The sequence below is a fragment of the Taurulus bubalis genome (assembly GCF_910589615.1).
Source record: "Taurulus bubalis genome assembly, chromosome: 16".
NCBI lineage: Eukaryota > Metazoa > Chordata > Actinopteri > Perciformes > Cottidae > Taurulus > Taurulus bubalis.
Window position 1 is genome coordinate 18,065,458 of NC_136604.1, and position 14,381 is coordinate 18,079,838.

The 14,381-nt window shown below is 42.5% G+C and overlaps 1 protein-coding gene across 1 annotated transcript in view; it reads left to right on the plus strand.

The window, feature by feature from the left end:
* LOC306748543 (retinoic acid receptor beta-like) overlaps positions 1-14,381 on the plus strand; it is a gene marked incomplete at both ends in the record, with an annotated part of 60,328 nt that overhangs the window by 11,833 nt on the left and 34,114 nt on the right. The gene's annotated exons all lie outside the window — the stretch shown is intronic.

The window sequence follows — 14,381 nt, forward strand, 5'->3', positions numbered from 1 at the left end:
CAGATGTGTGGACACAGAAGAAGAGTCAGTTTCTCATATTCCTTTCAGAGGAATCAGTCATCCTTATTTTTTTGTAATGCCTTCAGCACCACAAGCTTAATTCAATCTGCCGCATTGTTTTAGCTGCAGAACACCTTTACAAATATAGCAAAGACCCAACCTATTAATGCGGGATTAAAACCACTAGAAGTAAATGGGAAAATGTCATTTCTTTTGTAATTTGGGACACGACAGTACCTCCTCTGTCTCAGTCTGCCATTTTCAAATGTTCTACTTTTAGAAATTCCTTCCAACATCTGCCAGCACTTGTCTGTCCGTCTCCCACTTACAGCAGCTGTTGCTAGGTAACCGCTCACGCCCGCATGCACGTATACACATATATAAACAATGTTCAGGAGCCCAGTCGGTGAAAAGACTGCCGTACTTTTAAAAACATGATTTAAATAATTATGCAATGTTATTTAAAACTGCTCCGAAAAAAGTCGAGCTTCCCATTACTGAGTGGGATCAGTGACACATTACAGTGATTTCTCCTGGAGGAACACGCATGTCTTCCTCGCAGACAGCCTGCGCGATTCCTTCCCAGGCGATGCTGTTTTCTCCCATGCATCCAGACTGTGCTGCGATGTCCGCTCTCCTCCCAGCCACTGTAATTGAAGCAGTGGTATGCCAGGAATCCTTTGGAGTTTTTGGCCCAGAGGGAGGTGGTGATCAGCTCACTCACTAGGCTCTGGGTCAAACTAAGTTCTCCGCGGGCTCCCATGCCGCTAACGCGCCAACATAAGCCTCGTCGTAGAGGGCCTGTCATGACCTCTGACCTCGCTGCTTTGGCCTCTGTTTAAAGGTGCAATGTGTGAGACCTGGCTAATTAACTAACATTGTAGTTAGTAAAAATGTGAGGAGGTTACAGTGTTCTGTCAAAGACTTCTATGTATTGTGTTGATTTCTAATGAAATTAGCATGCTAATCAGCTAGCCTCGACATGTCCTGTCTTGTAATACCAATTGTACCTTCGAGAGGAGCTAGTAAGTCAGTTACTAGCTGGTTAGCATGCTAATAAGTTAGTTGCGTCCAGTTTGTCGTCAGTCCAACATGGGAGGACAAACTTGGGCCGTGGGCTGTGTACCTTTTCATAGTTTGGATTTAATCAAAAATGGCCTCCAGGAGACTACTTCACCTGCAGGAAGGCAGGCGGACCTTCAGTTAGTGGTTAGCATTCAGCTGGTGCTGAGTCTACAAACAGAAAGTTGGCTGATCCAGCGCAGGCTGAATTTGAGTTGCTAAAGCTAACTGTAGCTAAGGCTCACAAAATACTCTCCTGGTGGTGGGAAGGTCTTTCTGCCATGTTGGATTTAATCCAATAAACAAACTTCACGACTTGTACAGCCCCTGGCTAGTGGAACGGAAAGCATAAAAATAGCTAACGTAAACTATAGCCCAACGCCAGGCGTGAACATTATAACATAGTAGTGTTGCTCTCAGAGTTTCAACAGTTTGGTCGTGTATTCTTGCCCTGCTGTTAGTTACCATTTAGCTTTTTCCCCCTCTTTTTTAATTAACTGATAACTGTAAAAACTAGATTGTATGGACCAAGTAGTAGGGTTGAAATGCTGCCCCCATATTTGTTTGTAGCCGCTAGCCAGATCTTACACACTGCACCTTTTAAGGAAAACATACGATTTAAAAAAATATTACCGTAAGATATCAATGTTCAAGAAGTATATACACAACAGTCTAGTTTGGGCACAACAAACTGGGACTGAGCACCCTAAGTGCAGACTGTGCTTCCCTATTGATGGATGCAGGTGGTGAATAGAGTGAAATCTCCATCAGAGTGCTCCGGAGAATGCAGCCAATATGGTTTCAGTCCATCCAGCCGCTCTCTCCAGAGCGCTGATGTAAAAATAGTTCAATTCATGGCAGAATGGCCTTGATTATTGTGACATCCTGACTCAAGAGGATTAAGCAGCGGATTATAGTTTTTTTTCTTCACTGTGTTGTATTTCTGTCTCCATGGCGAAGGCATTGTTGTTTGCTGTGCAAGGGGCAAGCCCCTTCTATTCGGTAGATGCAACCAAGCATGGCGTACAGCTGTAGGCTTTTAGCCAGCAAGAAGAGCCTTTTACTGCCCAATGAATGTGCCAATTAGAGCCACAAATGGACTCAAAGACACAACGTGTGTGTGCTTTGTAGCCTATGTGGATGTATGTGAATCACTTCACATAAACTAAAAAAAAACATGAACATTCACATGCATGCATATGTAGCAATAATAACAATTATTTCCCACTGCACAGAAGGCCAGTCCCCTGAAGAGCTAACCATTGATGTGAACTTAAAGGGCCCACTCATACGTTGGCAAAAAGCAGTAGGTTACCAAAGTAAGCTAATTAATAAGGTTATGGAAAATGCTCGCGCTAGCTGAGTTATTATATATTATTAATGGTATTTTTTAGAGCAGATCATTATTTATTTAATAAATCCTTAATACATGTAAAATAATTGCAATTTGCAATTGTATATAACAGTAAAGTGGCAAAACTAGCCATTTGAGAAACTGGAACCAGATGCTTGGCATTCTCAGATGATAAAGGCATTTTTTTTTCATTTTCTGTCAATCCACTTGATATTCTCGCACAAAGAGCAGGAGGGAAAACAGCAGTACCGTAACACAATAGGCACAGCAGTAGTGGCACTTTAGAGGTGTTTGGTTATTCTATTATGACTGAGTTAGTGTGTGTGTGGCCTTGACAGATTTGCAGTGTGGACAGAGCTGATTTGAATTGTTAAAACCGGGTGCAGGCATATGGGCCTCCAGAAGCACATGCATATGCAACAGATGGCAGTTTCTGTGTTGACCCAAAGTCAAGAAATCCTCCAAAGTCAAGGCAGCCTTCACGTTCAGCCACCGCTCCGCGAAAACTCTGCAAAGTGTCTCAGGCGCTGTGGGAGCATCTCAAAGACACAAGAGGGAATCTGATCAAAGCTCCTGCAACTTTATTTGAGCATGATTTAATTTTCTACCTCTCCTGTTCATTCAGCTGGAGAAAAAGTGAAATATCTGGTTATTTTTGGCTTCCCAAGCACGAGGAACTGCTGGCTATCAGATGTCTGTTTACCTGTATAGCCTCATATTTTGGCATCATTTCCTGCAGCTAATGTTTCCCTCCTAATCAAGTCCAACCACATTTCTCACGGTAGAGGAAACTTAAAGGGCTGTTGCAGACAAATGATTAAAAATCTTTCCAACAGACTGTAAACAGATTTCATAGAGACTTTTTCTTTGCCAGAAAGTTGCTCTGATGAAAACACTGTAAGGTTTGTTGACATTTGGAAAGGCCTTTTCAGACACACTTTGTTCCTTAAATGTTCTGGCAATTTGATATATTAGTCTCCCATGAAGATCTGACTTTAGGCCCTTTCAGACACAAGGCGACAACCTGTGCTCTGAAACACATGATATAAAATGGCTTGAGCTGCGCCCCGACAGCTTATACATTTTGGATGCCAAAATAAAGTGTGAGCATTGTGGCTCTTCCTGGAAAGGTCCTGTCTAATTTGAATAAAGCACGGGTGTCAAACTCATTTTAGTTCGTGGGATCACGTCCCAATTTGACCTCAAAAGGGACGTACCGGTAAAACCATTGCATTACAAACGGTCAAAAACAACACCTCCAAAATGTTCCCTCTTTTAAGTGTAAAGTACCAGTGCGTTCAATAAATGTTAACAATTAATGAACAGTGAATTTACAAAACAGAGGATGAAATGTCTCTCTCTCTGCTACGATTAATAACAGACTGCTGTTTTCTCAAACTTGCCAGCAACTAATTTATCTCCTCTGTTCAGTTGTTCCTGCACGTTCTTGTGTTTTTTTTGCTAGTGGCACCAAATATTGTATTTTTGGGAGCACTGAAAAGTGTGTGAACACCGGCTTCCTATTTACCTCCTTAAGTAATAGTAACTGGTCCATTTTTATTGGAAACACTTGCAATTTGTTGGAAAATGTACTTAATTTATTACATATTATTATTGACATCTCTGCAATTTTCACACTTTGCAAAGTCATCCAGAGGGCCGGATTGGACTCTTTGGTGGGCACAAACAATGGACGATATAACAAACTAATGTTGCATAGTCTGTGTCAGAAAGGTGCTGCAATACTGATGTCTGAAGGAGGAATGAAGACAGAAATCTCAGAGACCGATATCTAAAAACCTGGAGTGTAAAAAACAGAAGCTATCTGTATGAATAGATACCACGAGAGGAAAGCTTAGAGGATAGAATGTGTGCAGAGCACTTTACAAAGTGACATCTTAACATTGCTTTGCATAAGCCCTGAAACGTCCAGAAAGAAAGGAGGCTTGAATCTGTATACGCGTGTCGTCAGCGCTGACAGGCCTTTAGGAACGAGGACAAAACTTTGAGCCGTGAACACTCCTCCCCCTCTCTCTCTTACTTGGTGGGTCCCGAGGCGTTGACACAGCGGGATTAGGTTGATGGAACTGGTTTGACAAGCGGGAGACCATAACCTCTTTGAATAAAACACAATTCAGAATGCTTACGCTGGAAAAGAAACACTCCTCCATCTGAACTCTCTGCTCTCTGTTTTTCCACCTCAAACTAAAAAGGCAGGGTTGGGTTTTAGGATAAACAAATCTGATTTCTTAAAAAAATATATTTTATTCAATAGAATGTTTCATTGTCACTGGAAAACGCTTAGCTGTTAAAGGCCGCTAGCTAAGCTAAGCTAACAGCTGTGTACCAAACGCAAAGAAATAAGAGTAACGATCACAAGAGAGCAAATAACTGAATGCACCGATGTTAAAATGTGTCTTTCTATAAGCGTAATTATCCTGCATCGGTTAGACAGATGCATTTGGTTTAGAAAGGCTCTGCTTATTAGATGAGTGTTTCTTCTGGAAGAACTAATCCTATAACAAACGTAGCAGAGTAATAGTGACAAGTGTCAGATTAGAACGGATTCGCTGCACATCTGCAAGAATATGATTGGCCGTTACAAGTCAGCTGATAGCCGGTGATTGTGAAGCATGAATGAAAGCACGGTGGTGCAAATTAGAAATATAGGCAAAGCAATGCATTGAAGCAGTACAGCTTCTCCCTATTTAAAAAGCCCCATTGTTCTTTAAATCCAGCACACATAAACACGTCCATGTGCAGGCGGAGATTCATGTGGACAAAGTATATTGAAAGCGTTGAAGGTGCTTCTGTCTCCTCAATCTTTAAGTATATTTGTGCAGGTCAGGTTTTTTATTTTATAATTTACTTTATTCCCCAGGCCTACAGTGTTCGCCTTTGCTGCCCAGCAGCAGCACTAAGCCCATTTGATTAAATGTTGAGTCAGAAGCCACATATTTGCTCGGACAGTCTTCATTTTGCTGGGAGATGACTTGTGGGATTTTAACATGGTGGTACGGTGAGTGAAGGAAAGTTTTTAAGGAGCGCAATAACCGGGTGGAAATATTGCAAAAGGCAGTGACGTTTGGTGACCCAAGTAAATGAATCAATAAGGTTTGACTATTGTGAATGCTGGTACTAGCCGAGTCAACGTTTACTGTTTTTATATTTTTTTTAAAGGGTGAGTTTGGATATTTTGTTGTGATTTTTGTCAATTAAATCCCGAGCTTTTGATTTGTTTTGTGCTGCATTATACACTTGCATAGCCTACAGTTTATCAAAATAACATGGACTTAAAATAAAATGGTCCTTAAACATTTTTGGGAGGAAAATGAATCGTTATTAATCGTAGATTGTTGGATGAATCATTAAAAGAGTCAATAGAGAATTTGTGGTTGTTCGCAAAAGCAAAAGTTTGATTCTGGCGTTTTGCAGATTTGCAGGTTTGGTCTGGGTGTGACTTTGAAACTTACAAAAAAAGTTCTAAATAGCATTCCTTATTAATTCGCTGAGTATGGAATAAATAATTGTGTGATGTTAATGTGTTGTGGAGGTAGCTCCACTGTGTTTTGGAAGTGCACAGCATGGATTGTCAGACAGTATTTTGCACACTGGGTTTGAGACATCCTGCTGACTAACAGACAAACACAAAAACATGACTAAAAATATACCCTCTTTGGTGTCAGGATGCATTATGCAGGAGTTTTTAAATCTGGCAACAAGAATGCATATGCATATTTCTCCTACTGTGGATGCACAGATTGTGGGATGTGCACTCACATCTTTGCTATGAGATATATCCAGCCATGGGTTTAGTTTAAATTTGAAGATATAATCGGTCAAAAAATGCACATTCAATTGACAAAAAAAAGCCGACATTATTTGTTCTATTGCTCATAGTTATCCGTCCTGTTTATTTCCCTTTAAACCCCCCCATCGTCACACACCTGCATTACCCTCCTCCCATGTGTCCATGTGCTTTTCATATCTTTATTTACTCCCCGCTGTCTGCTGCTGTTGCAGGACGGCGATGATGAAGAGCCCAGTCGAGTTGACAGTTTACCGCAGAGATAGAGAGCGAAAAAAAAGAAGACACGGATCTGCTGGGCCCTTTTCTTTGCCTGCGTTCTGCCTGTCACCGTAATCTACACAGCTCCCCCCGGTGCTAACACGCACTTCATAATGTGATTTGTCAACAGTGTACGACATAAAAGAAGCCAGAGCGTTAATAGAGAGAGAGAGAATCAAACAGAGGGTCAGCGCCGCAGAGGTGTGACGGGAAATAGATACGACTGTTACGCCACAACGTCCTCTGCCGGCAGCTCAACTGGTCTTTCTCATCGGTAGAGGGCCGGTTTAAAGCACACACTTGATTTATGTGTGTATTGTCCGGTGTGTGCTTATGTTTGGAAAGCACTCAGGTTGTTGAGGACGTGTGAAGTGAAGTAACGTTATGCTTAAGTGCTGTTTGAGGAATTCGTTCTTTCTGCTGTTTGTCAGGACAATTAGCACCGGCCGGCTAAAGCAGGTTTCATTGCAGTGATTGATGGTCTTTTATGTCTACGTGTGTTATTAAAGCTACCGTGTGGAGCTGTTATTGTAACACAGGACTATTTTGGGGGGTTTTAATTTAATTCCATCAATTATAGGAAACTGAAGTTAGAGCATAAGTCAAAGGGATTTTTTTTTTATCATAGTTTTAATTGTATTATTATTTACCTCAAAGCCAAATGCCATTTTGAAACTACTCAAAACCAGTCCAGGTTCAAATGACCACCAAAAAGGATTTCAACTTTCAAACCCAAGCTGATGCACAAGCTTATTTTGAACAGAAAAAAAGCTTTTTTTGTTGGAAAAAATGACCTGTATTAAAATCACATACCTCTTTTAGTAAGCTTAAGTTTTGCTAGTCAGGATGTTGTTAGCCTAGCTTTGTAGAAAGAAACACATCTAAAGCTCAGTCATTACATTTGGTTTTGACGCATCACAAAAACATTCATACAAACTTTCAGGGATTAGGGCGGATAACCTGGTCACACATGACTTTCACCCATCAGACCGCTGTCAAAGTCACGGTTGAGGTATTAAACTTTTTTTTTTTAACCAACAACTCTATAACACGTGTTTGAAACTACAATCATAATCTGGGCAAAAAAAACACTTTTCAACAAAACTGATAATGCGGTTTAGTTGGGAACGTAATTGGTTGCACTGACACGTCCAACTCGTGTCCAAACCTGTGCTCATCCCTCTCCTGTTACTGTTTGCATCATGGCAACTTCATGTCCGCCCTTTTCCATACGCTTGTGTTACTTGTTACACTCGATATATCTGTTTACCCTCAACCAAATCCGAAACTAACACCCTGAAGTCGGCCTGACAAAATGTCCTTACTGTGGAAGCGCGCTAGTGTTACTGTGAGTCCCTGGCTGTGGTCGGGTGGGACAGGTCAGCAACAGGTCTGACTCTGTGCGCTGTGTGTTAAAGTGTAAGTGAGCAGCACGGAGGCCTCCCATCGGAGGGGGAGAGAGCTTAAAGATGGCTCCCGATCACTCCGGGGGCCCCCGCCAGGTCCCGGGGCCGAAAGACGAGCGCTGAATGGCGAGCGGCAACCTGAAGAATAGGGCCACAGTGGGGCGTCTGTGGAGGACCGGGTGATCTGAAACCTCCTCATTCTCTCCTCCGTTGTCTTTTTTTTTTCTTCTCTGGTTCTCTGTCTCTGCAGCTATTCAGAGCCGGTTGGGTGAGTCACACAGCTCCTCTGTTCAGGCCTCTCGCTCGCTATCGCTCCTTTTTTCCTTCCTCCTCTTGTTCTCTTCCTCTGTTTTTTTTTTGTTTTTTTTTACTTTCCCCCTGATTCGCCTTTCAATCTCTACTGTATCTCTTGGTCCATCTGTGCACTTCAGGTGCTCGGATGGACAGATAAGCACTGATTGGGTTTCGGGAGGTGGGGGAGGGGGAACAGAACTGAAGAGTGGGGGGTCTGAGAGAGCTGTCTCCTTTTTTCTTCTTCTGTGTTGTAGCTGTTGACTGCTGCTCTGTTTGTGCCTTATCTGTTGAGGTCTCACATTTGCCACGGTAACAATGCAGGTCTTTGTGCGGTCAGGGTTCCCTTTTTGTGCTGTTGTTCTGTTTCTTCAATTGATACGACAGGTGAACCACAACAACACTCCCCATTTTATGCCCCACACCAGAAAAAAAAAACACTTAGCACATATACTCTGTCTTTGACGTGTTCACTGGAGGAATGCGGTCTTCTCTCGATCTCTCAAATTATTCTATTGGCATTTGTTTTTGTTTGTGCAATACAAAGCAATTCCAGAGCAAATTCATGCAGTCTATTTTCCGCTTTCAGCCCATTCTTCTCGCTGTCCCTGAGCTGGATCTGTGGCATGCATTGTTTGTCTTTTGTGGTACCTCCACAGGACACGCTTAGGTTGTACATGGTCAAAGTCAAAGTTAAAAATGTTCAAGAACTAAAGAAGTAAAAACCTGTTTCATCATACCTTGCAATAAAATAAAACGGTGAATAATACAAATTCTTAATAACAGTGTATCTCTATGACTCACTGGATCCCAACCTGGGGGTCGCTACATGAGGGGTCACGAGATTATAAACAGAAGAAACTGCTGCACAGAACGATTTCCTCTGATCTTTAGATTAGATATTATTTTCGGCGATTCAGGCCTTTTAAAAAATCTAACAAAATATTGAAAAACAAAAATAAGTCTTTGTTTAAACTGGTCACAAGTTAGACATTATTTTGCTTCACGGGGGTCACAAGACACTTCTTCCACATAGTAAAACAGAATTTTCGGTTTTCTTTCATTATTTGTCTTGGTTAAATTAATGTGAGTGTTTTTTGTTGTTGTTTTCAAGCCTTTATCTTTGACATTAAAACGACAAAAGTTTGAGTTCTCTTTAGACACCACTCGGTGACTTCTCCCTGTTTATGTCCCTACAATGGGACAATAACATTTTAGGAAACCTGCTTTACTCATTGTCCAGCCAAGTCCTCTTCCTGAACTCTGTCGTCTCTTTCCAGTGAACTGCAGGTGTAAGTAATAGCCTGGACTGGATAAACTGGATAAATATCACCCCCAACCCCTTCCTACTCTCCACTCTACCTCTCCTCCTCGTTTCTCTGGAACCCCCCAGGGTCTCCAGTGTCCTCTCCACTTTCCACGGCAGTGATAAGATGTCGACACGATTAAGAGCGAAAGCTAATCCGCCGCTCGGCCTCTCTCTCTCTCCTCGGCTGTACTGAATGCTCAGGCAACACAAAGCGCCGTGGCCGAGTCCAAAGAGCCGGACAGCCAGTCGATGGGAGGAACAGAGACAGAGAGAGAGGAGGGAGGGAGAAGGAGGAGGAGGCCAGGTGGACGGGGGGTTGGATTGTAGCTAAATAATGAATGGGCGGCACTTTCGTTTTTTAATCTGTAAATGAGAAGGCCTAAGATGGCGGGGCCATCGCTCTGACACCCTATCCCTGGCCCATTAAGATAACAAGATGTTGGATAGTGATCTCGGTTAAGGTGCAGTTTATCAGTCCAGGGGGAAGTGGCCTCGTCTCCCAGGTGGCTGGGCCCATGTCCCCTGATGCCCCGGCGTTACCACTCAACGGGGCCTTATCTACAGGACAGCGTGGAGAGAGTTGTGGTATGGAGAGCATAGATTAGTATAAAGTACACGTTGTTCAGTTGATACTGTGCAATATTATATACATTGTTAGTTTTGGTCATAAAGGTTTGCATTAGGTTTATATTCACGAAATGAACGAGCACAGGCCGCTTTCGGCTAATCCAGTGGATTGAATACTTTTTTTTGAAAGACCTCCACCAGGTGTGTCCGCAACGACCACGGCTGCATTGTGTGAAAAAAAACACACTTTATTCGACCTGAAAAACAAAACGGCAAAGTCGTTGTATAAAGTCATACAATCTTGCCAAAAACTGTTATCTCCTCGATGGGACAAGAGCAGCTGATGTGGGGTTTGAGAGTTCACTCGGTTGTGTTATTACTGGTCGGTTCAGAGAAGTGCGTGAGGAGTCAGCAGAGAGTCATTGGCGGTACACTGTTGTGTCTTTTAATTTGATTGGTTATATTTTTCCATATAAATGATACAGGACCCATTTTCATCCCTGCCTTATTGCCCATGTATAAAAAGCATGTACGGTAAATACAATGCGGTTCCATTATCAGATATCAGAATTTAGTAAAAACTATGTGTGTTTGGGAAGCTCCAGCCTCTCAATTTGATTTCACATATGCGTGAATACATTTGATTGCTTTTCTTATCTTAGGGTTGTAGGGATATCATTTTTGTGTCATATTGGACTGAAATCTCGTTCGAAAGAAGTTTAGCCTCGGCACTAAAACTATTCATCTGCTTTAACACAAAACTTTTAAGATAACTTGGAAGAAATTAAACTGCTTTATGCTGCAGACAGATACGAGAGGAGGGTAAACTGAGTTTAGCGGCTCTGCCCTCCTCTGCATCCTTGTGTTGGAGGTGTGATTCATTCTCAGCGTGTCCCCACAGCGGAAACCTCTGATCCTATCATTTATTTAGCCCAGCAGCACACAGCACTCTACCTAGGTAAACACCTTTGTACAACACTCGGCTCAAGGGTGTCCTTTGGTCGCAACATTTATAAGCTTCAAATGAGTAAACCCGCAGGACACAAGCTAGCAAATATCAGAGCAGTCGACAGTCTCAGGTCAACACTGGTGTCCTGTGGCGGAGCGGAGGAAGACAGAAGAGACGGAGGAGAAGGAGAAAAGAGGAAATACAGATGGGCAGAAAAAATAAGACAACGTGAAGAAGAAAAAGCGAGGCAAAAGAAGCAGATGTTATGATTGTGTGAGTCTCCGTGTCATCTCAGACACTGGTGATTCCCTGGAGGCTTGTCGAGATGAAGTGCTCTGAGTCGCGGCATCTGGAGGTACACCAACAGCTACACATGTATGATACAGCCTACATACTGTATGCTAAGTATAGTTCCCTTACATGTAAAGATGGCTTGACTTGTGACTATTACATCCCTGTTAGTCAGGAACCAAAGAGACTTCTAACGGATGTAAAAGAAACCGAGCTACGATGATGTCCGTAACCACGATGCCACGCTGGTCAAGTCTGATAGTGTGTGCTGATTGGTCACGGAAAGTAAACCTCAGGAACACAGAGCGAGTGACAGATTGGATTGAGTTACAGAAGCCAGTGGAACAAAGTCTTGCCCATGCAGACGTGACATCATGACTTGGGTTTTTTATTTGTCATTCGGTTAGCCCCTCCCTTGAACAGCAACAGATTGCCAACCGTAATCAGCCGTGGCAGGTCTATCTTTGGACACGTGTGTATGGAGCTGCAGTGAGAAACATTGAATTTGTTTCTTGTTTTAGCCTTTTCCAAAAACCGAAAACACGACTAGTAAACTACAGCAGCACGCGAGCGTTACCTCCGAGGCCAAACAGCAAAGTTAACTAACATCATTAGGTTGTGTGGGTTACAGGTTACAGTACAAAGAACGTGTTGTTCAGGACTAACACTTCCACTGCGTTGTCTTTTCCTCCGGGTCTGGATATTCGCAGAGTTAAAGGTAAAGTTAGCAGCTTTTTATAGCATTCGGGGATGTAGCATTTAAAACAAATCAGCTAGTTTTCATTCTAAACGCCCCTTGAATGTGAACCCTACTGGTATAAAATATGAAGTAGTATCTAAGCCATAGAATAAAACAAGAGTCGGATCTTAAATTGACTTATTGTAATTATAAAACTAGGAGTATAGCTGTTTCTTTTTTTACCATTTCATGGACTATTGGCCGGTAAGGAGGCTGGTTTTGTGCTATAGCACCTGTTAGCGTTAGTCTTTTAGCAAGAGATCCTGTTCTAAATCTAAGAGAAGACGATTAGTCAGCGGCAGAGTTGGAGTCAAATGAGCTTCGGCACATTCGGATAAATGAATTAACCCACAGTGACCTGATCTTGGTGAAGGACCAAAACAGAGTTATGGAAACAAACCAAAAGCCTCTGTCTTTGTGTGCGTCAGTGCCGAATGTTGTCTTCATAAATCAGTAACATAATTGAGACAGTGCTATACTTTGACTTACTGGCTCTGCTTACAGTCATACTGTGTATTATTGCTTAAATAGAACCAGTATGAGCTTATTGATTATTTGAGTTTTGATCAAATGTCGGCCTCTCATATAATGTGTTGACAATTCTCTGTGGGTTTGTCACTACAACACATTTCACATTACGTTTGGTCCTTGGTTGATACATTTAATTAAATATTAAACATATTATTAAATAATATGAATTAAAGTAAGTTCCCCCAAATTACTAAAGAAGTATGCCCCTTACCGTGACTGGGATCTAGTTGAGCTGATAGTTTTGGATTTCTATAACTTTTGTCAGAAAATGTTGTTTCCTTTCCCCATCGGCATATATATATATATAAATATATATATATATATATATTTCTTGTGATGTATCAATAATGTGGATGAGGAAAGTTTAAATGAGATGCATCACAGCTCAGTCATTGCACTGCCAACAAACCTTCCCCAAAAAGCTGAAGCTCACAAAATGTAAATCTGTCTTGGGAAACAGTCTGCAGCATGTGCACAACACGCAAACTGCAGCAGCAGCTCCAGCTCCCAGCAACCCCCCCCCCCCCCCACACACACACACGCACACACACACACACACACGTAGATTTCCAAGGCTAAGTGACCTGCATGCTCTCAGCTTTGAATGACATAAGCACTTGAGTAGCCTTGGGTTCTGCACCCAACCTGAACACACTTATATGGCAGCTGATGGCGACGCAGGCCGCTTCCATGGTCATCCATCAGACCCCGCAGGTAATGTCTGCGAACACACTTGGCTTACATCAGCCAGGATAAAGGCATCTATTAAGAAAATGACTAATACCAGCGGAGAGGAGTTGACCTCGGACCGATCGCGCGTCATCAACGCAGCCGCGTGATTGGCTGCTTTTGGCTGGTGTCGGCGCGACCGAGGGGGCGGTCCGGAGGTTGACGGATGCTCGAGGCCGAGGCGAGATGGTGCTACAGAGTCAGCCGTTTCAGTCCTGTGATCTAATCTGTTACCCATCGTGCATCCTGCTTCACTAATGAAAAGGCAAGGTCTCATCCGTCACAGGCAGCTATGGTAAATGGAATTTTAACCCGCCCTCCCCCTCCCCCACTTCCTTATGAAGAACCAAGCTCCTCAGGCAAAAAACGCCTGCAAACATGTGCAAAAGGGCCTGGATGATGGACGATCATTGCAAAAGACCCCAGAGCAACGGCAAATGAATATTGAGAGGGGAAAAAAAAACATCTGCGACGACTCCCGCTTCCTATAGATGCTCTTCTGCTTCACGTCACCTTTCCTTGGAAACAAACGCAGCCGAGCTCAGCCTCTGTTGCTGTGTGCTGAAACTTTCAGGATCCACATTGTAGCGGCATCATTGCTCCATGTCGCATAGCACATGGTTAAATTTGCTTTTATAAGGGTCCTTCCTGGCATCACACAAGCAAATGACTTTAAAAAGTGTGCGCATGCTGCGTTGGCCTTTTATGATGGATGGCATCATGCTGATTGAAAGTTATTTTAAAGCTTGAATTTACCTCCTTTGGTCAGACACATATTATAATGGAAGTAGACGTGACAATAAGCTACAAAAATGTTGTGTAAAATATAATACCAACACTCTCCCATCTAGATACAGATATTAATAATGTAATAAGGTTGACACGATTCACACCATGCAGCAGTAAGCAGGGTCCTCTTGTGGCGTTCAAAGGACAGAATATATACTTCACATCATAAAATATAAAAAGAAAATATATTTTTTAATTACAGTGTTTTATATACGCCTTTAAGCTTTTCCATACAACTCAAAATAAACACGGAAATTCCCAGTGTTGCTTTTACACATAAAACACAGTTTAATCA